Here is a 26,856-nt window from a genome sequence, read left to right as displayed (position 1 = left end):
TTCTGAATTTTAAAATATAAAACTTCGGGTTGGATTTATTTTAGAAATTGTTTTTACAAAATTACTATCGTTTTGAGAAAATTTGTTTTATTAAAAACACCCATTGTTTTCCGGTTAAATAGTTAGTCAATTTGTACTTGCTGGGCTTTGTAGCTCACCCCTTTTATATTTCAGGTTTCGTATAAGATTCGAGTTGGAAATCATTGGAGTTCGGGGACTTAGGAAATCATTGGAGTATATTAAATTTTGGGCTTCCGTTAGCTGCGCTTTTGTAATAGACACCTTTGTAATAGATTTTCGTATTAGTAAATTGTATTTTATTTTAGTTTTGATTTAGAATTTATAGTACGGAAGTGCGCGTCGTTACAATATAGCTATATGTAACTAAGTCTTTTGGCAGTAGTTTGTAATGTCTAAACTGAATTTGTTTATATAACTTAAGTAATAACGTGTGTTTGTATTTGTAATAAATATGTTTTTATGAATTAAAAATTTGAGCACTTGGATCCCTTCAATCTTATGAGTATATTTATACTTAGAGTAAATTATTCTACGGGAGTGGATGGAAGATTATTAGATAGGGAAACAGTAAACCAGATCACTGATGAGGAAAATAAGGTGTTAATCTCACTAGTTACCTTTATAGAAGGGAAGGGTCTTTTCAATGCATCCAGATAGGTCTCATGGTCAATACGAATTGACTCCAGCATTTTTTCAGTCATTTTGGAGTATCGTGAAACATGATGTTTTCGAGTTTTGCAAGCAGTTTTTTCACATACTGATTATTTCACTTAAGTATTTCATTCTACAAGAGTGGATGGAAGATTATCAGATTGGGAAATGGTAAATCAGATCACTGATGAGGAAAATGAGTTGTTAATTTCACCAGTTACTTTTGAAGAAGTGAAGGAGACAGTCTTTTCAATGCATCCAGATAAGTCGCCTAGTCAAGACGGCTTGAATCCAGCATTTTTTCAGTCATTTTGGAGTATCGCGGGACATGATATTTTCGAGTTATTCAAGGGATTTATGAACACAGGGGAGTTGCCCATGAGAGTTAATAAAACGGTAGTGTGCTTAATTCCGAAAGTGAAGATGCCACAAAAGATAACAGAACTTACACCGATATCGTTGTGTAATGTGTTGATTAGAATCTTATCAAAAGTTTTGTCAAATCGATTAAAACATGCATGGGATCTTTAATTTAAAATACTCATAATGCATTTGTAGAAGGAAGGCTCTTAACTGACAATTTGTTGATTGCATTCGACATTAACCACTACATTAAAAGGCACACTCAAGGAAAAATTGGAGTAACAAGGCTGAAGATTGACATCTCAAAAGCGAATGACAGATTGGAATAGAGCTTTATCCGCCATATGATGGAGAGGTTTGGATTAAATGAGATTTGGATCAATAGAGTCATGAAATTTATTCAAACAGTGTCTCATAATTTTATTCAAAATGATTGTGTTTGTGGCGATGTTATTCCAATTAGGGGTATTCGTTAAGGAGACCCGCTATCACCGTATATATATCATGTGTGCGGATGTTAGGGCGAAAAATACGCACTAATAACACACGCAAGTATACGCGTTCGCAAGTAATATAGAATACTTTCTAGTTCGTTCTCACAGAGACTCAGACTAATTATGTTCAATTAACACTTACTCACCAATGTATGATTACTTCTCAACGTCAAGACAATAACACGTAGATTTGATTAACTAAGTATTAACTATAATTAACTACGAGAATTAAACACTTAACCGACACCTGAATTAACAATATTAAACACACATGAGATCATAACTTCATTACTACTTCCTTCAATACCTAGTGTTATTACCCTTAGCATGTAACGGTGATGATATTAATCGAACAACACGAAACTGATAAAAGCCAACTTTCATTATACTAATACCATTCTACCAAACATCCACAATTAAGATAGAAGTTGAATAGTCATCAATTATGTTGAGACCCTATATGTCTACAGAAATTAACAACATAACGATTTAAGCACAAGTTATTCCTTATGATTATACAGGGCAAGTAAAACGGTTAGAGTTACCCACTAATCATGCATACACATACATGAACCTATGCTAGCATGGCAAATTCTAAATCTCAAGATCCACCGTCGCTTCACAAGAGATTAACACCCTATCTTATATGTTCGCGACGCACATAAGTCGAATAAGCACAACCAATACTAGATATCATACAATCATCACACACTAAGGTATTAAACAACTAACTAAAGAATTCCATAGTAAATCCGTTACAACCCCATGATCACGATTAGCCCATGATTGAACTCATCGTCACCATGGGTTTATATGAAAACATGATAATAACACACGAGAATAACTAATAAAAATACTTATTAAAACCAGAGTACGTCACAAGAGTAATAAGGTTCAAAGTAAAGAAAACTAGCATCCACTGATACAACGAATAAAAGAATCACAAGAAAACTATGCTCCCTCTTCTTCGTTGCGATGTGCTAAAACGGTCTGCTTCCTTATCTCCTTGCTCCTCGATTGATACCACGATTCAACAAACATGAAACGTCTCTGAAAACTACTTATATAGAAGCCCCACAAGTCCCAACTATCTCAGAAGTTGGAAGTCCAGCAGAATCAGGAGTCTAAAAATCAGAATTAATAATTACGCCCCTGAGTGGCCGCCTAGCAATCCTGAGCGGGCGCCCAGCTTCCTGAGCGGCCGCCCAGCCAGGCTGAGCGGGCGCCCAGCACCTTACTGGAAAATTTATTATTTTTCTCCTGTTTTCTGCTGCGTTCTGCTCCTAACTTCCCACTTGCAATGCCAAGCACATACTTAGGCCTATTCCTAATGAAATCTCTCCATAAATGCAAGTAATACCTTGAAATGCACAAACACTAGAAAAATGAATCAAATACACAAAATACTTGAATTCAAGACATCAATTCAAGCCATTATAAGACGTTCTAAGTGGTATAAAATGCCACTTATCACACCCCCAAACTTAAATCGATGCTTGTCCTCAAGCGTCACAGACTCAAAAACAAAACAAAAACATGCATGAATGCAATCTATATGAAATGCAGCGATCCCCCTCACTACGACTAAACCAACCAATTCACGACATCTCAACAAATGCAATTAGGCAACTAAAGATCAATCAAATCATGCAAACTAACATACAACCAGAAACGTGGTGTGTGCGGATGCTTAATAGGTATGCTTCGAAACTAGATCAATTATCATAACTCGACTATCCTCAAGGCAATCACATGATTATACGAAGAATAAATTCTAGGCACAAAATGACTTAAACACTTCAAGATTACTGGAGCTTATTACGGAATCATGCTTTTATTCAACACAACAACAACTGCTTATTTGACTGTGCAATGAGTGAGGTCCACAAAAGACTTATGCAATGACATCCATTTAGCGAGCGTTAGGTTAGCGGATCCCAGACTATAAAAGCCTTAGATCACTAGGCACAAAGTCCCCTAAGAACTTAATAACTCGAATACCAAAGAGCCCACTCGTGATCAATTATGCATTAACTCTTTTTTTTTCTTTTTTTTCTTTTTTTCTCCTTTTGTTTCTTTTTTCCATTCTTTTTTTTTTCCAAATTTCTGAGCAAGTGCGTTTCGCTCCATCTTACTCAACCCTAGACTACTCGCATAAAAATACGAGCCGACTACTAGCCATTTGACGCCTAGCCACAATTAGCAATGAATTCTAATTTTTTACTCCAATTTTTTTTTCTCTTTTCATGCCTTTTATCATTAAGAACCTATTATAAATTCTAAGCATAATCAATAGATTAACCTCAAAAACCATCAAACCATGACAACAATCTAGTCTTTAAGCATACTCTAAGACTTAGTGAAATTACAAGTGTTTCTAGCATGCATGTCAACCTACAAGACTCAACATCACTCTAACACTATCACTACAGTCGCATCAATATCACAAATCAATTGGTAAAGCAATGCAAAAGGGATCATGGTAAATGCATGAGCTAAATGACATGATAAATAAAGCTATATAAAAAAAACTATATGGCAAAAATATGCAATTATATGAACTAAACTATCATGAATATACAACTACATGACACAAATATTCCTTAACTACCACCCCAAAACTTAAAATCTTCACTGTCCCCAGTGAAGGTAGCAGAAAGGAACACAGGGTATACCTACTCGGAGAAATCATCATCATCACCCTCAGAGGGTGGAGTATCAGGAGGCGGATAAGCAGATTCCTCACCAAAAACGGGCCACTGGATGTCAGCTCCAAGGCCTCTGAAAGCAGTCCCAAGTGTAAGGGTGAGCTCCTGAGCAAACCTACTATGCGTCTCATACATAGCATTTATCCTCCTCGACAGCCTCCTATACTGGACATTAGCCATCCCAGTACCCTCCTGGGCTCTAGAAGAGCCTGCCTCATCACGACCCGGCCTAGCCATGGTAGCACCAGCTGCTGGATGTCCTCCTGGAAGACGATAACCCAACCCATGCTCCTCGGGCTCTCCACCCGTCCACTCCTGCATCGCATTCAGAGTCGCTGAATCAATAGGAGCGGCCGACATCTGCAACTGCTCGTGTGAAGGCCAATGAACTCCCACTGCTCGGCATAGCTTCGTGACAGTAGATGCATAAGGGATGTTCATGTGCTTCGATCCCCTTAAAAACTTCAAAATTCCTTGGTAGATGAACTCACCAAGGTCGACATAATACTCCTTATTCAAAATACCCCATAACAACCTTGCTCGCTCAACTGTAACCTCATGTGCATGTGAAGTAGGCAGAATATTAGCACAAATAAAGGCATTCCATGCACGGGCATACCTATTCATTGCAATCGCCGGAAAAGAACGATACTCGTTAGTTCCCATCTTGAACTTCCAAACCGTGCCCGGCTGACAGAGAGTAGCACAAATCAAATCCAAATGAAACTCCTCGGAGGGCTTCTTATTCCAATTCTCCTCTGTGGGCTTCCTCTGTCGCTGCCCAATCACACGGCGAATCGCCTCAGGATGATAATCCACCGTAAGCCCACGAACAACAGTAAACCCATTCTTTTCAGCCTTTGCGTTCGCATAAAACTCGCGAACCACGCTCATCGGAACCGCCTCCGGTGACTCACAAAAAGAAATCCACCCCTTTTCAGCAGTCATCGGCAACAATTCACCATCCCTCCCCGATGGTAAGAATCCCGTCTCCTTCAGAATCGGCTTAGCTAGAAGCCTAGTATACTCCTCCTCAATAGCCCTATCAAACAAACGAGGTCTCGCAGCAGTACCCCTCGAAGAATCAGCAGTAGGCACAGTGCTGATGTTATCGATAGTCCGGGATCTCTTGGATGCCATTGAAACTGAGAAAAAGTGTTTAAGGGTTGTGTTTTTGAATGTGGCATAGAGTTTTAAGGTTGAAAATATAAGGTAGAGTATATGGAGGAGTTGTATGTATATATAGGGTAGGGATTAGGGTTAGAAATTGATTAGGAGTGGGGTTTTGAGGAGATAAAACGTGGGTTATATGAAAAGAATTCGTGGGATTGTGGGTTGTATTTAGTTTTGTATTTTTCTGATTTTTTTGTAATTTTTATAAGGCAAAAAAATTTTCCTGGCAGACGGGTCCTGAGCGGCCGCGCAGCTGAGCTGAGCGAGCGCCCAGCATAGTCTCTGGAAAAATATTTTTCTTGTCCCGTTTTTTCTGATTTTTTTGTGTTTTTGGATAGGTTACTAACTTCTAAGGGTTCCTATAGTAACAAATCTTGGGTTGCCTCCCAAGAAGCGTTTCTTTTACGTCATTAGCTTGACGTAGAGTACCTTACTCAAGTTGACAATAAAATGGCACTAACCACTTCCTGGTTTGCTGTGTCCCCATAGTAATGCTTCAAACGCTGACCATTAACCTTGAATGCTTGGCACGGATCATTCTCAAAAATCTCCACCGCTCCATGCGGAAACACAGTTTTGACAATAAAAGGTCCAGACCACCTTGATTTCAACTTTCCAGAAAAAAGTCGGAGACGAGAGTTGAATAAAAGAACTTGCTGCCCCGGCATAAATGACTTAGGATATAGCTTCCAGTCGTGCCACCTTTTCACTTTTTCCTTGTACATTTTGTTGTTCTCGTACGCTTGGAGTCGAAATTCATCAATTTCATTTAACTGAAGCATTCGCTTCTTCCCAGTTGCATCTAGATCAAGGTTCAGCTTCTTCAACGCCCAATAAGCCTTATGATCAAGCTCCGCAGGTAAATGACATCCCTTACCGTAAACAAGTTGAAACGGGGACATCCCAAGTGGAGTCTTGTATGCTGTTCTATAAGCCCAAACAGCTTCATCGAGCTTTAAAGACCAATCATTTCTTGGCGGACAAACAACTTTCTCTAGAATGCGCTTGATCTCTCTATTAGACACTTCCGCTTGACTATTCGTTTACGGATGATAGGCAGTAGCAACACGATGATTCATCATAGAAGTGAACTTACGGTTGCAGAAATGCGACCCCTCGTCACTTATGATTACTCGTTGCGTTCCAAACCTTGTGAAAATCTTCTTATGAAGAAAATTCAACACTATCTTTGCATCATTCGTTGGTAGAGCCTTGACTTCTACCCATTTTGAGACATAATCGACTGCTAGCAAGATGTACTGATTATTGCAGGATGAGACAAATGGTCCCATGAAATTGATTCCCCAAACATCAAAGACCTCGACTTCAAGCATTACATTTAATGGCATCTCATCCTTCCTCGTAAGATTCCCCACTCTTTGGCAGCGATCACACCTTAAAACGAACTGATGTGCATCCTTAAATAAAGTAGGCCAGAAAAAACCTGCTTGCAAAATATGAGCTGCTATCTTTTCACCACCATAATGTCCACCATAAACTGTGGAATGTCAGTCTCATAATATCCCCTCCGTCTCACAGAATGGGATACATCTCCTGATGATCTGGTCAGCTCCTTGTCTAAACAAATATGGTTCATCCCATATGTACCACTTCACCTCATGCAGAAACTTCTTCTTTTGAGCTGTATTCATATTAAGAGGCATTATATTGCTGACAAGATAGTTCATAATATCTGCAAACCATGGCTCTTCCTCCTGAACTGCGAACAACTGCTCATCCGGAAAAGATTCGTTGATCGATGTCTTATCCTGTGAAGTAGAATCGGGATTCTCCAATCTAGAGAGATGGTCAGCTACTTGATTCTAAGTACCTTTTCGATCCTTGATCTCTAACTCAAATTCCTGTAGCAAGAGCACCCAACGAATAAGTCTAGGCTTCGAATCCTTCTTGGACACCAAATAACGCATGGCAGCATGATCAGTTAATACTGTCACCTTTGTCCCAAGCAGATAAGATCAAAATTTTTCGAAACCAAAGACTATAGCCAAGAGCTCCTTCTCTGTAGTGGTGTAGTTCATTTGAGCTCCATTTAGGGTCTTACTAGCATAGTAGACCACATGAAAAAGATTATTCTTGCGCTGCCCAAGAACTGCTCCCACCGCATAATCACTTGCATCACACATCATCTCAAAAGGCTCTGTCCAATCAGGTGTCGTAATAACTGGTGCAGTTATCAAACTCTTCTTGAGAGTCTCGAATGCCGCCAAGCATTCATCATCAAATTTGAAAGGCACATCCTTCTCGAGCAAGTTGCACAACGGCTTAGATATCTTCGAGAAGTCCTTTATGAAATGCCGATAAAAACCCGCATGACCAAGAAAACTACGGATTCCTTTCACAGATATAAGAGGTGAAAGATTTTCAATGACTCCTACCTTGGCTTTATCCACCTCAAGACCCTTGCTAGAGACTTTATACCCAAGAATAATGCCTTCACGCACCACAAAGTGACATTTTTCCCAATTTAGCACCAAATTAGTTTCCACACACCTTTTGAGCACTGCACGAAGATTATTCAAACATTCATCATACGAATGTCCAAAGACGGAGAAGTCGTCCATGAACACTTTGACATTATTTCCAATCATATCAGAAAATATAGCCATCATATATCTCTGAAAAGTGGCAGGTGTGCCACATAAGCCAAATGAAACTCTGCGAAAAGCAAACGTTCCAAATGGACAAGTGAAGGTAGTCTTTTCTTGATTCTCTGGTATAATGCAAATTTGATTATACCCCGAATAGCCATCCAGAAGAAAATAATACTCATGACCGGCCAACCTGTCAAGCATCTGATCAATAAATGGAAGAGGGAAGTGATCCTTCCTCGTGGCCTTGTTCAACTTTCTGTAATCCATGCATACCCTCCATCCTGTGACTGTTCGAATGGGGATGAGCTCGTTCTTCTCATTTGCTACCACAGTTATACCTCCTTTCTTCGGTACACATTGCAGGGGCTCACCCAAGAACTGTCAGAAATAGGATATATGATTCCTGCATCTAGCCACTTCAGAATTTCTTTCTTTACCACTTCTTTCATGATAGGATTAAGTCATCATTGTTGCTCAACAGTTGGCTTACTACCTTTCTCTAGCAGAATTTTATGCATGCAGTACGAAGGGCTGATCCCTTTGATATCTGCTATAGTCCATCCGATAGCCGATTTGAATTCTCTCAAGATCCTCAAGAGCTTGTCCTCCTCATTACCTGAAAGGTCAGATGCAATAATAACAGGTAAAGTAGATGCATCACCTAAAAAAGCATACCTCAAGTGTTCGAGCAATGGTTTAAGCTCCAAAGTAGGTGCTTCCTCAATAGATGGTTTGAGCTTCCCTTCAGCATTCTTGAGATCAGAAGTACCAAGAGATTCAAATGGCATGTCTAGCTTTCGCCTCCAAGGAGAAGCATTTAGATATTGTAGTTGCTCATTGCCATCCTCATCATCATTGTCAAACTCCCCCACTAAGGCTTTCTCTAATGCATCAGACATTAGCATATAATCAAGTTCTGAAGTTACCGCAGAATCAATCAAATCCACCTTTAAGCACTCCTCATCTTCTATAGGGAATTTCATCGCTTTGAATACATTGAATGTCACATCCTGATCCTGCACCCTCATACTAAGTTCACCTTTCTGCACATCTATCAAGGCACGGCCTGTAGCCAAGAAAGTTCTTCCCAAGATTATGGGGATCTTCTTATCTTCCTCGAAATCCAAAATGACAAAGTCTGCAGGGAATAAGAGCTTATCCACCTTTACTAACACGTCCTCCACTATGCCTCGTGGATATGTAATAGAACGATCAGCCAATTGTAGAGACATGTAGGTGGGCTTTGGATCAGGCAAATTCAACTTTTTGAAGATAGATAACCGCATCAGATTGATGCTTGCTCCCAAATCGCACAGGCACTTGTCAAAAGACAACTTGCCAATGGTGTAAGGAATGGTGAAGCTACCTGGATCTTTAAGCTTTGGAGGTAAATTTTGTTGCAGCACAGCACTGCACTCTTCTGTCGGAGCAACGGTCTCAAGGTCATCCAGTTTCACCTTCCTTGAAAGAATACTCTTCATAAATTTCGCATAACTAGGCATTTGCTCCAGAGCCTCAGCGAAAGGTATGTTGATGTGAAGTTTCTTGAACACCTCCAGAAACTTATCGAACTGCTTATCCAGCTTTTGTTGTTGCAATATCTTAGGGAAAGGTGGTTCTCCCCTGTATTACCCTCGGGCAGAGTGTGTTCAACAATAATCTTCCTTGGTTCCGCCGCTTTCTCCTTTTGCTTCTGTTATGAATATGTTGTGTACTTGATGATTACCTAAACAAAACATCTAAGTAGATTTTACTTAGTGAAATAATGTAGCACTCGACAGATAAGAATTATAGTCCCGACGGATGACTCATTATAGTCCCGACGGATGACTCATTATAGTCCCAATGGATGATTAACTTATTATCCATCGAGTGAGTAGCTTATGTAATGATAAGTTTGTAGCACAGTGTTGTATGCACCTTTGTATAGAACCTGGAGTAGCATATAAGTCATGTTGACTTTAACTAGATATGCAGAATAGGTTGATTAACCGTACATAAGCAATTTCTTGTAATTCTGTATAAGTGAAATGAAGTCAAGTGCCAAAATAGCTACCAACGGATGATTAACAAAGCTTCGACGGATGACCAAAATAGCTACCAACGGATGCTTAACAAAGCTTCGACGGATGATCAAATGACTATCAACGGATGTTTAACATAGCAGTCGACAGATGATCAATTAAGCCATCGACGGATGATCTGAAAGTCGACAGATGAATCACATCAAGATTCAAACATCAGTTGAATAGTGAAAGCTGACACACAGCCGTTGAGTTGGATACAAGTACACTGTGGAAGCCCATTAACTGGGTAATAGAGGACGAAAAGCAGCAAAGATCAAGACTGTTAGATTTTATATTTGTTCAGTTCTTTTGACTTTGTAATCTTGGTAATATATAAACCAAGAGAGTATCAAATAGAAAAATAACTGAGATAGCTAAGAAACAACAACAGAGAAATCTTTGTAAGCACTATCTTTAGCATTTCCTGTGTTCTTAGCAGTTCTATTTTGTGTAAGCAACTGTGAGCATTTCTGCACACAGAGTCCTCTCGATATATTAAATATATCTCTGGTGGAATTGTTTAAATCCACCAGAAAGTTTTTAAAGACACTTGTTTTTAATTACTTATGTTTTGATTCATTCAAGTTTACATTCCGCATTGTGCTAATCAAAACAAATATATCCATAATCGAGTTGAACATTTTTATTTCAAGAAAAAGGTTCAAGAATTCCATTCAACCCCCCTTCTGTAATTCTTACTATATTGTTAAGGGACTAACAATTGGTATCAGAGCAAGCTCTTAATCTACAAAGAGTTTAAAGATCAAAACAATTCAGCAACATGAACAAGAAAGATGTTGGAGTCAAGATTCCTTTTCTTGATAAAGATAATTACCATCATTGGAAGGTAAAGATGCATCTTCATATGCTTTCTCAAGATAAGGCCTATGTGGACTGCATAGAAAGAGGCTCTCATGTTCCAATGAGAGCTGCAATAGGAAATGAACCATCTATTCCAAAGCCAAGACATGAATGGTCTGATCCTGATATTGAACAAGTCAGGAAAGATAAAAAGGCCATGAACATTCTGTTCAATGGTGTTGATGCAGACATGTTTGATAACATCATCAACTGCAAGACTGCCAAGGAAGCTTGGGACACAATACAGATAATCTGTGATGGTATTGAGCAAGTAAGAGAAAATAAAATGCAGCTCCTGATTCAGCAATATGAGCATTTTCACAATGAAGAAAGTGAGTCACTCACTGACATTTTTAGTAGATTCTAAAAGCTACTAAATGCTCTTAAATTGCATGGAAGAGTCTATCAGACTAAAGACTCCAATCTGAAATTTCTCAGATCTCTTCCAAAGGAATGGAAACCAATGACAGTCTCATTGAGAAACTCACAAGATTATAAGGAGTTTACTTTGGAGAGACTGTATGGCATTCTGAAGACCTATGAGCTTGAGATAGAGCAGGATGAAAGAATGGAGAGAGGAAAGAAGAAAGGAGGATCCATTGCACTAGTGGCTGAACTGGAAAAGGAGAAGAAAGTGAAGATGGAAGCTGTGGAATCAACTTCAAAGGCCTATGAAAGCAAGGGTAAAGGGCTAGCTGCAGAAAGTGAAGATTCATTGAGTCAAGATGACATGGAGGACATTGATGAGCACCTAGCATTCCTTTCAAGAAGATTTGCCAAGCTCAAGTTCAAGAAGAACTTTGGATCTGCCAAGCCAAATAAAAATATGGTGGATAAATCAAAATTCAAGTGTTTCAAATGTGGCTTGGCAGGGCATTTTGCAAATGAGTGTAGAAAGTCAGATTCTAGTAAGAAAAGATTTGAGTCTGTGGATTATAAGCAAAAATACTTTGATCTACTCAAACAGAAGGAAAGGGCTTTTATTACACAAGAGAATGACTGGGCAGCTGATGGTTTGGATGAAGATGAGGATGTCAGCTATGTCAATCTAGCCCTTATGGCCAAGTCTGATGAAACAGAGACAAGTTCCTCAAACAATCAGGTAATCACTACAAACCTTGCACATTTATCTAAAGCTGAGTGTAATGATGCAATAAATGACATATCTACAGAATTGTATCATTTGCGTGTTACACTTAAGTCCCTCACTAAAGAAAATGCTAAAATCAAAGAAAACAACTTGTTTTTGAGTGAGAGGAATAATGTGCTTGAGTCTTAGTTTGTTGAGTTTGAGAAACTAAAAATTGAGTGTAGAATTGCCAAGGAGGAATTAACTGAGTCCATGAAAAAGGAAGAAATTTTAAAGAAGCAGCTCGATCGTGAACATGAGGTGATTAAAGCATGGAAAACATCCAGAGATGTTCATGCTCAAATCACCAAGGTTCAAGGAATTGAGTCTTTTTGTGATGAAGCCTGGACAAAGAATAAGGAGAAACTAGAACCTATTTTGGTAGATGGATTGCTGACAGATGTAGACTCGACGGATGATGAGGACTATCCGTCGGATAACAAAAAGTGTTATCCGTCGAATGATAAAAATCCTCATTCGTCGGCTGTGAGCAAACCCATTAGCAAAGCCAAATTAACCAAGCTAAATGAAAAGTATGGGTCTGTTTCCAAGAACTTTGTTTCAGGAGAGTCAAGTCAAGCCAAGAAAGGGAAGAAGGCTAATGTTGGTCATATGACTGTCAAACAGTTAAGTGACAGACTTGAGAAGATAGAGGTAAAAACAGAGACTAAAAGGGAAAACAATAGGAATGGTAAATTAGGGATTAACAAACATAATAACTACACACCTGACAAATATGCTCCTAGAAAAATCTGTGTCAAGTGTGGTAGTGTAAATCATTTGTCTGTTAATTGCAAATCTGCCATGCTTACTCCCATATCTGTTCAGCCTCAATTCTCTAACATGAATGCCATGTCTCCCATGCCTGTAAATGCTACGCCTACACAGAACATGAATGCACATTTTTCTAATATGCCATTTGCACCTAATCCATATTATGCTGCATAAAATATGCCTCAAATGCCATTTAGCATGCCTTACTGGAATAACATGTTTGCACCAAGCATGCCATTTCCTGTTAGCCATAACATGCATAATAATTCTGTTGCATCTAGTGGTTTCAAAGGCCCAACCCAAATGACTAAGGAAGAATCTGAAATTTCTAAGTCAAATGAGTTAAGACCTAAGAAACAGAAGAAGAAAGCTAACAAGGCAGGACCCAAGGAAACTTGGGTACCAAAATCAACTTGATTTGATTTTGATGTGTGCAGGGAAACAGAAGGAATCTTTGGTACTTGGATAGTGGTTGTTCAAGACACATGACTGGTGATTCTACCCTGCTCACAGTGTTTGAAGGGAGAGCTGGCCCAAGTATCACTTTTGGAGATAACAGCAAAGGTTATACTGTGGGATATGGCTTGATTTCAAAGGACAATGTCATCATTGAAGAGGTTGCCTTAGTGGATGGTCTCAAACACAATCTGTTGAGTATCAGCCAGCTTTGTGATAAAGGCAACTCAGTAACCTTCAACAAAGAAACCTGTATTGTGATTAATAATCAAAACAACAAAGTGGTTCTCACTGGTGTGAGAAGAGGAAATGTGTATCTAGCTGACTTCGACTCAACTAAAGTAGAATATGTAACTTGTCTTCTCAGTAAAGCAAGTCAAGATGAAAGTTGGCTATGACACAAGAAGCTATCCCATTTGAATTTCAAGACCATGAATGAGCTGGTAAAGAAAGAGCTAGTTAGAGGCATTCCTATGGTGGAGTTTACAAAGGATGGACTGTGTGATGCCTGCCAAAAAGGGAAGCAGATTAAAGCATCATTCAGGAAGAAACTTGATTCAGCAATTGAAGAGCCTCTACAACTGCTTCACATGGATTTGTTTGGACCAGTCAATATATTGTCAATCTCAAAGAAAAGATTTTTCCTAGTAATTGTAGATGATTTCTCAAAGTTCTCTTGGACCTATTTCCTAAAGTCCAAGGATGAAGCTAGTGAAATCATCATCAATCACATAAGGCAAGTTAACAATCATCCTGATTTCAAAGTTAGAAGAATCAGGAGTGATAATGGAGCTGAGTTCAAGAACTATATCATGAGAGCATTTTGTGAGGAAAATGGAATCTTGCATGAGTTTTCAGCAGCAAGGACTCCATAACAGAATGGAGTAGTGGAAAGAAAGAATAGATCTCTTATTGAAGCTGCAAGGACAATGCTTGAAGAATCAAAACTACCAACATACTTCTGGGCTGAAGCTGTAAACACTGCATGCTACACTCAGAACATCTCTCTGATTAATCAAGCAAGATGCATGACACCTTATCAATTATTCAAGAAGAAGAAGCCAACTCTGAACTTTCTTCATGTCTTTGGCTGTAAATGCTATATTATGAGAAATCAAACTGATCAAAATGGGAAGTTTGATGCTAAAGCAGATGAAGGAATTTTTGTTGGATATGTTGTTGGTAAAGCATATAGAGTCTACAATCTAAGAGCCAACATTGTTGTTGAATCTATACATTGTGTTTGATGATAAAAAGATTGAAGAACTAAAAGATGGAGATTACCATGAGAGCCTCAAATTCGACAATGTTGAGATGGTCAGTGATGATGAGAGTGATCAAGAAACAGTGTCTAAGGATAATGCAGACAAATCTACTACAAATGAAGCACAAAACTCAACATCCGTCGAGTTACATAACGCTTCATCCGTCGGAAGGCAATCTGTATTATCTGTCGGAAGACAACCTGCCTCATCCGTCGGTACTCAAAATTCACCATCCGTCGGGTTATCAAAACGAGTAGGAAGTCAAGGCAGATTACCCATAGAAAGCACCCCAATCTCAAATCAAAGATCCACAAACTCAGGGGGAGTTTCTAGCAATCAAAACTCAATCACACATCAAGACAACATTGAGGTCTCTTCATCTAGGGCTAATCTACCTCAACCAAGAAAATGGACAAAAGATCACCCCTTTGAACTGGTTATTGGTGATGTTTCTTCCAGAGTTCAAACCAGGAGAGCAACTCAAGAAGAATGTCTATACAGCAGCTTCCTGTCTAAGGAAGAACCAAAGAAGGTAGAAGAAGCCTTGTTAGATCCTGATTGGATTTTAGCTATGCAGGAGGAGCTAAACCAATTTGAAAGGAATAAAGTATGGAAGCTGGTACCCAAGCCTACAGGAAAGAATCCAATAGACACCAAATGGGTATTCAGAAACAAGATGGATGAAAATGGCATAGTAGTAAGGAACAAAGCAAGATTGATTGCTAAAGGCTATTGTCAGCAAGAAGGAATAAATTTTGATGAAACATTTGCTCCTGTTGCAAGACTTGAAGCCATCAGAATCTTCTTAGCCTATGCAGCCCATGCCAATTTCAAGGTCTGTCAAATGGATGTCAAAAGTGCCTTTCTGAATGGAGATTTGGAGGAAGAAGTGTATGTAAGTCAACCTCCTGGCTTTGAAGATCCAAATTTCCCAGAGTATGTCTATTATCTACTGAAAGCACTTTATGGACTAAAGCAAGCACCTAGAGCCTGGTATGATACTTTATCAAAGTTCCTTTTGGAAAATCACTTCACAAGAGGTACTATAGATAAAACTTTATTTTTCAGAAATGTGAATGGCTCTAGCATACTTGTTCAAATTTATGTAGATGATATTATTTTTGGCTCTATAGATGAGAAACTTTATAAAAAAGTTTGCCAAACTGATGCAAAGCAAGTATAAAATGAGTATGATGGGAGAACTAACTTACTTTCTTGGTTTACAAGTTAAGCAAGTTAGTGATGGAATATTCATTAGTCAAACTAAATATATTTTTGATCTTTTAAAGAAGTTTGATCTAATGGATTGCACATCTGCAAAAATTCCCATGGCCACTGCAACTAAGCTTGAACTAAACACTACTGAAAAGTCTGTGGATATTTCAAGTTATAGAGGCATGGTTGGCTCACTTCTGTACTTAACAGCTAGTAGGCCAGATATAATGTTTGCTACATGTTTGTGTGCTAGATTTCAGGCTGATCCTAGAGAGTCTCATTTGATAGCTATTAAGAGAATCTTCAGATATCTCAAAGGAACACCAAACCTTGGCATTTGGTATCCTAGAGATTCTGGCTTTGATCTAACTGGTTATTCAGATGCAGATTATGCAGGTTATAGAATTGATAGAAAAAGCACAACAGGAACCTGTCAATTTTTAGGAGACAAGCTTGTGTCCTGGTTCAGTAAAAAGCAAAATTCAGTTTCTACTTCTACAGCTGAAGCTGAATATATTGCTGCTGGCAGTTGCTGTGCACAGATTTTATGGATGAAAAATCAATTGCTAGACTATGGTTTGCAAGTTGAAAGGATTCCTATTTTCTGTGACAACACAAGTGCAATTGCCATCACTGAAAATCCAGTGCAACATTCAAGGACAAAGCATATAGACATCAAGTACCATTTCATAAGGGAACATGTAATGAATGGTACTGTAGAGTTATATTTTGTTCCAAGTGAGAAGCAACTTGCAGATATTTTTACCAAACCACTAGATGAATCCACCTTTTCTAGGTTGGTAAGTGAGTTAGGTATGCTTAATTACTCTTGAATTTATCTGAATTATTTTGCAAGTTGAAAAGTAGCCAGAAATTTAACTGATTTTTAGTCTTGGATGAAAATTTTGGCTAAGTCAAAATTTGCATCTCGACGGATGACCATTATCCATCGAGTTGAGTCATCCGTCGATATACAAATTGTAAATAAAAATCAATTACTTTTCTGGAGTATTTTAAAGCTCGACGGATATCAACTTATCCTCATCCGTCGAAGTATCTAAATCTTAACCGTTAATTCCCTGAACATTATCCATCGAGTATACTTACAGTTTGTAAGCATTACACGACGGATAATGGGCAGAATTTTTACAGTTTATTTTAAAACGGCTATTTTAGACAATTTCTATTGGGTAATTTACTTCTCTTTATTATTTTTATCAGTTGATTTTGAGTAAAGTATAAAAGCTTATTTCATTCTAATCATTTTCTTTTATCATTCTCAAATTCAACTGTGTTACTTCATTCTCTCTCAAGCAAAAATCCTCTTTCTCTTCAGGCTTTTCTTCTCTAATAATGGCACCCGTAGTTAAGATCATGTCACAGACTGGGTTCATCTATGGGAAGAACAACTTCACTGCCTTGGTCAATAAGGGGATTCAGCAATCTGAAGACTATCATAAGAAGATGGACTTCGTGCACAACTGCAAGTTAAGTTTTGCCATGCTGGAATCACCCACAATTTATTGTGAAGTTGTTGAGGAGATGTGGACAACAGTAATCTATAACTCTACTGACAAAACCATCACTCTAACCATCAAAGGTAATGATTTCTGTATCAATAGTGATGTAATAAAAGCATGTTTCAAGATTCCTGATGATAATGTAACTGCACCACACACTGACACTGATATTGTCAATATGCTCAATTCCATTCATTATGCACTTCCTACTGCAAAACTAAGTGAAATTAGAAGACTAGGTCTTAGGAAGGAATGGAGTTATTTGTGTGATGTAGTAACTAAAGTCTTTTCTGGAAAAATCGGTAATTTTGATTCTGTGAACATTTCCATGCTTAACATGCTATACATGCTAGTTATAGACAAATATTACAATTTCAGTGACCTTGTTGTGTATGAGTTAGGTTTTAAACTAGGTGACTTAGCCAAAAGAGGAAAGAATATTTACTATGCTAGATTTTTTATGCTTTTGGCTAACCATCTTTGTCAGGAGATTGAACTTGAGAACCCAAACAACAAATTAGCTTGTTGGGTTCAAGAGAGAAGAATCATTGCAGACTTGAACAGAGCCAACCATCACAAGGATGTGCCAATGTTCTATTTTCCTGTAATGCTGACACCTCAGGTAAGTGAGGTAAGTGAGGTAAGTTCATCCAGACCCTCAACTATTCCAGTCTCTTCCATTTCTTTGACTTCAGGCTTAGCTATGGCAACTGTGACAATGACCAAACAGTTGCCTACCAAAGCTGCCAAAACAACTACAATTTCTAAATCCAAATCAAAGAAAACCCCCTCTGGTATCTCTCAAAAGGTACCAGTTCAAAAATCTACCAAAACGAAAGAGGGGAGTGTGAAGGAGGGTAAGATAGGTGAGGGAAGGGGTAAACATCAAAGAAACCCCAAGGATAAGGTTGGAGAGTTGAGTGAATCCCAGCCTAGCCACACTGCAGTTTCCCAACAAACTGTAGTGCTTAAAAAGGACAAAAGCTCACTTCTAGCTGCATCCTCCCAAAAGGATGTGGCTATTGAACAAAGCTCTCATCCAAGAGCACAGGCCACGAGGGTTAGGGACACAAGCTCACACCAAACTTACACTAGAAAGAAGAAATCCAAAACAACTGGGGATGCACAGGGCACACACTTAGTGCAAACTGGTGCTAAAGACACAGTCCCTGCACCTTCTCAAATTCAGATTGATGTGGCTCCAATAAATATGGAGTCACAGCCAAAATCTCTCATAATAGAAGCCACAGAAACACAATACTCACCAACTAACTCACTGGAAGTGGACATGATAAACACTTCAATTCCTGATTCCCCTTCTTTAACTCTGTTGGGGAAGCCAAAATCTAGTGCAAGTGAGCATCATCTTTTAGATGATTTGTTGGCTCACTTGCCAATTCTTTCTTATTCTATTGTGACATCTGTGCCTCAAATAACTTCAATCAACACAGAGTCAACAATAGTTTCTCTTCCCACCTCATTCATTTCTACTCTCTCGATGGATATTGCTCATCCATCGAGTAGTGATTGTATCCCGACGGATAAGCTTAATAGCAGTTATCCGTCAGATAGCTTTACCACTCACCCGACGGATATCACTTATCCGTCGAGTGTCTCTGCACAACTTCAAACTTCAATAATTTCAAGTGCAGAAGATTTGGTGGTAATACAATCACTCTAAGGACTGAGAGAGGAGAGTGCATTGAGTGAGAGGCTGGGTTGCTCTCAGGCAAAAGGAGAGGAAAAGAGTGAATCTCAGCAATCCATTCATTCAGGATTGGCAAAAGTGAGTGAGAGGAGTCCCACCTTAGTAGGTGAAGGTGAGGGTGTGAGGGTGGGGAGCCAGGGTGAGACCCTGATGCAATAAAAGAGAGAATATGAGAGAAAGGCAGGTACTGGGGAAATAAGGATAGAACCAGCCATTGCTAGTGAGTCAATGATTGTGGATGATGCTGAAAAGGAAAGACAATTTCAGCAACATTACAAAGTTGTAATTGATAACATTTCCTTGGATGCTGATACTTTTACTCACCCTGTTTCAGCAAAGTTCAAATCAGCAAAGTAATTGTACCTTCAGATACTATCTCCAAGCCACCAGTTACAGATGGTATAGATCTTTTAAATGCAGCAGCAGCAAATTTGAAAGATGCTGATAAAGGAGAGTTGACTCTGATCAACTGGAAAAAGATTGATGAGGAAATACAGAAAAAGTTTTAATTAGTCAAGGAACCAGATCAGTCAGCCATCCATCACTCTCATGTCAAGCCAATCAATGTGAATGAGATGAGCATGAACTATCTAGAGAAAGGACAATCTTCCTGCATCAAGACTACAAAGGCTGAGATAATTCTTAAACCAAGGGCAAACTATCCAAAGTTATCTTTGAAGAACCCTATGGATTCTGTGTATGAGACACCCAAGCCTGATGAAAAGAAGCTTCTGTCAAGATCTATTCTCCTCTACAAAGATCCAGCTGATTCAGCCTCAAGAAAGAGAATTGCAAAGATATTCAGAAATGGGAAGAAAATTTGCGTGGTAGCTGGACATCCACAATTTGCTCATGCAAAGGAAGAAGAAAAAGCCAGATTGAAGCAGGAAAAGAGGCAAGCTGCTCTAGATGCCAAGAAGTCTAAACAAAAGAAAGAACAGTTTGCTATCTTGGCCAAGCTACAGGCTGTGAATTCTTCTCAACAAATTCCCTCTCAACCATCTCAAGCTACTGAATCAGAGAAGAAGATTGAAAAACATAAGAAATCCCCAAGAAAGAAAGAACTGGCTAAAAGAACAAAAAGAAAGTTGGATGTTGTTGACAAGGAATTGGAAGATCAATTTCCAAAGGAATCCACTCAAGCTGAAACTCAAGCATCAAAGCCCTCTGTGGTGTTTGAAGACATAAGGGTGGTGGACCCCTACAGGAACATACATGGAGAGCCTATTGTGCCAAAGGATGAGCCAATAGAGTGGGATAAATTACCAATTCCTGACTTCAACTTGCCAATTCTTACTAAGCCAAGAAGGACAAAATCAAGGGCAGTCAAGAAAGTGAAGCTGTCACCTCTCAAATCCAAGTCAGTAGTCAAAGCTCAACCCAAGGTCAACAGGGGAGACTACTTGTACTTGTGTGACATCAAAGAATTTTCAGATCTAAACCTTTATCTGGAGGAGCTGGATGAGGTAAGGGAAATTGATGCATACAGAAACCTACCTGAAAGGTTGGTGTTCAAGTACAAAGGGGGAAGGGAGATTCAGTGGCCTCTTCACAGGATACTTCAAGAAAGCCAAGCTGTGTTGATCAAAGTCTATTCATCCTTCAAGAAAAACTTTGGGTTCAATGTAACTGCAAGAAGATTAGTATTGAAGAAGATTGAAGAGCTAAGGAGTGTTAGAGCCAAAGATGCACTACCCAAAACTCTTATCATCCCATACACAGGGAGAAGAGTGCATCTAAGGCCCTACTGGCTGATGGAATTCATGGATGACAAGGGTGTGAGAAGATTCTTCAGATTAGAAGAGCAATTGAGTATCTCTAGCAATGAGACTCTCTTGGAAATGCAAGAAATGTTAGATCTCTCAGAATCTGATGAATTAGAATTCCACAGACAGCTCCAGAATCAAATTAAAAAAACCAACAGAAAGCTTGGAAGAAGATCCAGACCTTCAAGAATCTAGAAAAATCTCCTCAGACTAGAGGAGCATCTTGAACTGACTGTGAGCCAAACCTTGTACATTTTTGTTTAAATTGAAGCACTTTCAGTTTTATCTGCTTATCTTTAAAGATATATGTTTAGGATGTTTTGTTATCATCAAGTATCTCTTAATTTATGGCTACAATTCCAGTACACATAAATTGGGGGAGATTGTTGTGACTATGTTGTGTACTTGATGATTACCTAAACAAAACATCTAAGTAGATTTTACTTAGTGAAATAATGTAGCACTCGACGGATAAGAATTATAGTCCCGACGGATGACTCATTATAGTCCCGACGGATGACTCATTATAGTCCCAACAGATGATTAACTTATTATCCATCGAGTGAGTAGCTTATGTAATAATAAGTTTGTAGCACAGTGTTGTATGCACCTTTGTATAGAACCTAGAGTAGCATATAAGTCATGTTGACTTTAACTAGATATGCAGAATAGGTTGATTAACTGTACATAAGCAATGTCTTGTAATTCTGTATAAGTAAAATGAAGTCAAGTGCCAAAATAGCTACCAACGGATGATTAACAAAGCTTCGACGGATGACCAAAATAGCTACCAACGGATGCTTAACAAAGCTTCGACGGATGATCAAATGACTATCAACGGATGTTTAACATAGCAGTCGACAGATGATCAATTAAGTCATCGACGGATGATCTGAAAGTCGACAGATGATCACATCAAGATTCAAACATCAGTTGAACAGTGAAAGCTGACACATAGCCGTTGAGTTGGATACAAGTACACTGTGGAAGCCCATTAACTGGGTAATAGAGGATGAAAAGCAGCAAAGATCAAGACTGTTAGATTTTATATTTGTTCAGTTCTTTTGACTTTGTAATCTTGGTAATATATAAACCAAGAGAGTAGCAAATAGAAAAATAACTGAGATAGCTAAGAAACAACAACAGAGAAATCTTTGTAAGCACTATCTTTAGCATTTCCTGTGTTCTTAGCAGTTCTATTTTGTGTAAGCAGTTGTGAGCATTTCTGCACAGTCCTCTCGATATATTAAATATATCTCTGGTGGAATTGTTTAAATCCACCAGAAAATTTTTAAAGACTCTTGTTTTTAATTACTTATGGTTTGATTCATTCAAGTTTACATTCCGCATTGTGCTAATCAAAACAAATATATCCATAATCGAGTTGAACATTTTTATTTCAAGAAAAAGGTTCAAGAATCCCATTCAACCCCCCTTCTGTTATTCTTGCTATATTGTTAAGGGACTAACAGCTTCTCTTCTTCATCACCAACTTTAGCGTCTCCGTCTTTCGCTTTTTCACATCATCAACTTTTCCAGACCTTAAGGTAATAGCCTTGACATGCTCTTTAGCTTCCTTCCTGCCTAGCACTTCAGTATCACTGAGAAGTGTGTCAGATTGATGATTGAGAACTACATTGGCTATTTGACCGATTTGATTTTCCAAGGTCTTGATAGAAACAGCCTGACTTTTGTACAACAGCTTGAGTTCCTCGAAATTAGCACTAGAAGGTGAAGCAACACTTCCTTGTTGAGGATATGATTGCCTTGGAGCATAATGTTGTGGTTGCTGGAATCTAGGTGGATTAAACTGTTTACTTACGCCTTGCTGATATGGTTGCTGAATAGCATTCTGATTATTGCTCCAGCTGAAATTGGGATGATTTCTGTTGTTAGGATGATAGGTAGCTGCCACAGGCAGCTGCGGTCACTGATAATTATTCACATACTGAACAGATTCATTAATAAGAGAACACTGATTCGTAGCATGAGAACCTGCACAAAGCTCACAAACCATATCTATCTGATTAACTCTATAGGTGGCTAAATAATCGACCTTCAAAGACAGCGCTTGGAGCTGCGCTGCAATAGCTGTAGCTGCATCAACTTCCAGAATACCTGCTACCTTCCCAGGCATCATCCTTTGAGTTGGGTTTTGATACTCATTTGCAGCCATAGTTTCAATAAGAATATAAGCCTCAGTATAGCTTTTGGCCCACAAGGCGCCTCCAGCTGCTGCATCGAGCATGGGCCGAGATTGGGCCCCCAAACCATTATAGAAACCAGTGATCACCATCCAGACAGGCATACCATGATGTGGACACTTTCTCAACATCTCCTTGTAGCGCTCCCAAGCTTCGCACATAGATTCTGTTGGTTGCTGCGCAAACTGAGTAAGAGCACTCCTCATAGCTGCAGTCTTTGCCATTTGATAGAACTTTATCGAAAACTTTTGCACAAGATCTTGCCAAGTAGTGATGGACCCAGATGGTTCAGACTATAACCAGTCCTTAGCTTTATCCCTCAGAGAGAATGGGAAAAGCCTCAGCTTGATAGCCTCATCAGTCACACCATTATATTTGAAAGTACTACAGATCTCGACAAAATTCCTGATGTGCATGTTGGGGTCTTCAGTTGCAGCACCTCCGAAAGAAACAGAATTCTACACCATCTGAATAGTGCCTGGCTTGATTTCAAAAGTGTTAGCCTAAATAGCCGGATGAAGAATACTTGACTTAATGTTATCAATTTTAGGCCGAGAAAAGTCCATAAAAGCTGGATCTGCCGGAACTATACGATCACCCATGATTACTGGTTCTTTCTGCTCACTCTCTTTATTCGAATCTTCAAAATCTATCTTCCCAGAAATATCAAGAACTGAGTCTGTCTCCTCAGCCGTATCTAAAGTCCTCTTGCGAGTACGAGAACGTGTTTGCATAAACGCTCGCTAAAGTACCGGAAACACAATCGGGAAATGATAAGTAACAAGTCTTAATCAATGAGTCCTAATGACCACTGATGGTAAATGCATAAACTAAACAAATATGCCGAGTCCCCGGCAGCGGCGCCAAAAACTTGTTAGGGCGGAAAACACGCGCTAATAACACACGCAAGTATACGCGTTTGCAAGTAATATAGAATACTTTCTAGTTCGTTCCCATAGAGACTCAGACTAATTATGTTCAATTAACACTTACTCACCAATGTATGATTACTTCTCAACGTCAAGACAATAACACGTAGATTTGATTAACTAAGTATTAACTATAATTAACTACGAGAATTAAACACTTAATTGACACTTGAATTAACAATATTAAACACACATGAGATCATTACTTCATTACTACTTCCTTCAATAGCTAGTGTTATTACCCTTAGCATGTAACGGTGATGATATTAATTGAACAACACGAAACTGATAAAAGCCAACTTTCATTGTACTAATACCATTTTACCAAACATCCACAATTAAGATAGAAGTTGAATAGTCATCAATTATGTTGAGACCCTATATGTCTACAGAATTTGAGAACATAACAATTTAAGCACAAGTTATTCCTTATGATTACACAGGGCAAGTAAAACGGTTAGAGTTACCCACTAATCATGCATACACATACATGAACCTATGCTAGAATGGCAAGTTCTAAATCTCAAGATCCACCGTCTCTTCACAAGATATTAACACCCTATCTTATATGTTCGCGACGCACATAAGACGAATAAGCACAACAAATACTAGATATCATACAATCATCACACACCAAGGTATTAAACAACTAACTAAAGAATTTCATAGTAAATTCGTTACAACCCCATGATCACGATTAGCCCATGATTGAACTCATCGTCACCATGGGTTCATATGAAAACATGATAATAACACATGAGAATAACTAATAAAAATACTTATTAAAACCAGAGTACGTCACAAGAGTAATAAGGTTCAAAGTAAAGAAAACTAGCATCCACTGATACAATGAATAAAAAATTCACAAGAAAACTATGCTCCCTCTTCTTCATTGCGATGTGCTAAAATGGTCTTCTTCCTTATCTCCTTGCTCCTCGATTGATACCACGATTCAACACACATGAAACGTCTCTGAAAACTACTTATATAGAAGCCCCACAAGTCCCAGTTATCTCAGAAGTTGGAAGTCCAGCAGAATCAGGAGTCTAAAAATCAGAATTAAAAATTACGCCCCTGAGCGGCCACCCAGCAATCCTGAGCGGGCGCCCAGCTTCCTGAGCGGCCGCCCAGCCAGGCTGAGCGGGCGCCCAGCACCTTACTGGAAAATTTATTATTTTTCTCCTGTTTTCTAATGCGTTCTGATCCTAACTTCCCACTTGCAATGCCAAGCACATACTTAGGCCTATTCCTGATGAAATCTCTCCATAAATACAAGTAATACCCTGAATGGCACAAACACTAGAAAAACGCATCAAATACACAAAATACTTGAATTCAAGACATCAATTCAAGCCATTATAAGATGTTCTAAGTGGTATAAAATGTCACTTATCAGCGGAGGGATTTAGTCTTATTCTTAAATGAAAGGAAACATGCTAGCTTGCTTTATGGTTGTACTATTGCAAGGGGAGTGCCATCTATATCGTATCTTTTATTCGTTGATGATTGTTATTTATATTTTAAAGTGAATGGAGGTGAATTCAGTGTGTTAACGCAAGCCTTGAACATATATGAGGAGATTTCGGGATAAAAGATAAACTATGATAAATCAACTTTTACTTTTTCTCGAAGTACGAAGGAAGTAAATAAAAGAAAAGTTTGTATATTGTTGGTGGTAAGAGAATGTTAGAGCCTGGGGAAATATTTAAGAATTCCAATGGTAGTAGGTCGAAGCAAGAATTCAACATTTTTCCTATCAAAATAAGTAGAGCAAAAGCTTCAAGAGTGGCAAAATAAGACTATTCTGAAGGCCGAAAAATGACGCTGATTAAAACTGCAGCCCAGGTTATTCCAAACTTTTGAATGTTCATGTTTTTATTTCCGATGAAAGTTTGTGATCGAATTCAAAAATCGATGAATGCCTATTGATGGGGGAATGGTAGTTCAAATAAAGGGATAAAATGAATGTCATGGGAGAGACTTTGTGCTGTTAAAGAAGAGTGATGACTGATATTTAAGAGCCTAAGGAGCTTTAATATTGCAATGCTAGAAAAGCAGGCCTGGAAAATTATGAATAATGAAAATCCTTTAAAGACAAGTTTAATGTGTGCACATTACTTTCTTCGATCAGATTTTATAAATTATAAATGAGCACAAATTCGAGTTACGTCTGGTGGAGTATCCTTGAGACTCAAGACGTGATTTGACAAGGATGCAGAAAACGAATAGGCGATGGTAAAAATATAAGGATTTGGAAAGTCCCATGGTTACATTGTGCAGAGAATGGATGTTTGACGACGAACGTGCAAGGGAGCTTAAAAGATGCTACAGTGCATGGACTGTTTGATGAAAGTCATGAAAGTTGGGACGAAGACATTTTAAATAATATATTTAACGAAAGAGATAGAAGCTTTATAAGACAAATTTCGTTACCAAGACGGAGAAGAGATGACTCGTGATTTTGGCTATTTAATGATAAAGGAAAGTTTATTGTAAGGAGATGGTACATAAAATTAAAAGGGGAAAGTGCGTGTTTGGTTAGAGCATTTTGGAGGAAATTGTGGGGCTTAAAAGTACCAGATAAAGTCATAAATTTAATGTGGCGTGCGTGTAGATATTATCTCCATACGGTTAGTGCTCTTGCAGGAAAAAATATGAGAGTGTAGACGAGTTGTGCTTGGTGTCGAGTAAACGTGGCAACTGATATACATATCTTGTTTTGTTGTTCTTTTGCCCGAGAAGTGTGGAAAAGTATTGGGCTCAGTAATTTAATCTCTGTACAATTGAATGATACAATCTTGGATGTGATGAAAATGGTGTTTCAGATAGGAAAGCATGATCAGATACTAATTGTTGTTTTGCTCTGTTGGAATCTTTGGCAGAGGAGAAATACTTGGGTTTGAAACATTTAAATATATGTCATTTAAAGTAAGAGCCAAAG

At 38.6% G+C, this 26,856-nt stretch overlaps 1 non-coding gene across 1 annotated transcript; it reads left to right on the top strand.

The window, feature by feature from the left end:
- Positions 1-23,088: 23,088 nt before the first annotated feature.
- On the top strand, positions 23,089-23,195 carry LOC141716011 (small nucleolar RNA R71). The gene has a single exon (XR_012572746.1). It is a non-coding gene; the product is annotated as a small nucleolar RNA R71 (small nucleolar RNA).
- The last annotated feature ends 3,661 nt before the right edge of the window (positions 23,196-26,856 follow it).

The sequence above is a fragment of the Apium graveolens genome, chromosome 3, assembly GCF_009905375.1.
Source record: "Apium graveolens cultivar Ventura chromosome 3, ASM990537v1, whole genome shotgun sequence".
Classification (NCBI taxonomy): Eukaryota; Viridiplantae; Streptophyta; class Magnoliopsida; order Apiales; family Apiaceae; genus Apium; species Apium graveolens.
Note: the sequence above shows the minus strand (reverse complement) of the source record. Positions and strands in the feature narration are given on the sequence as shown.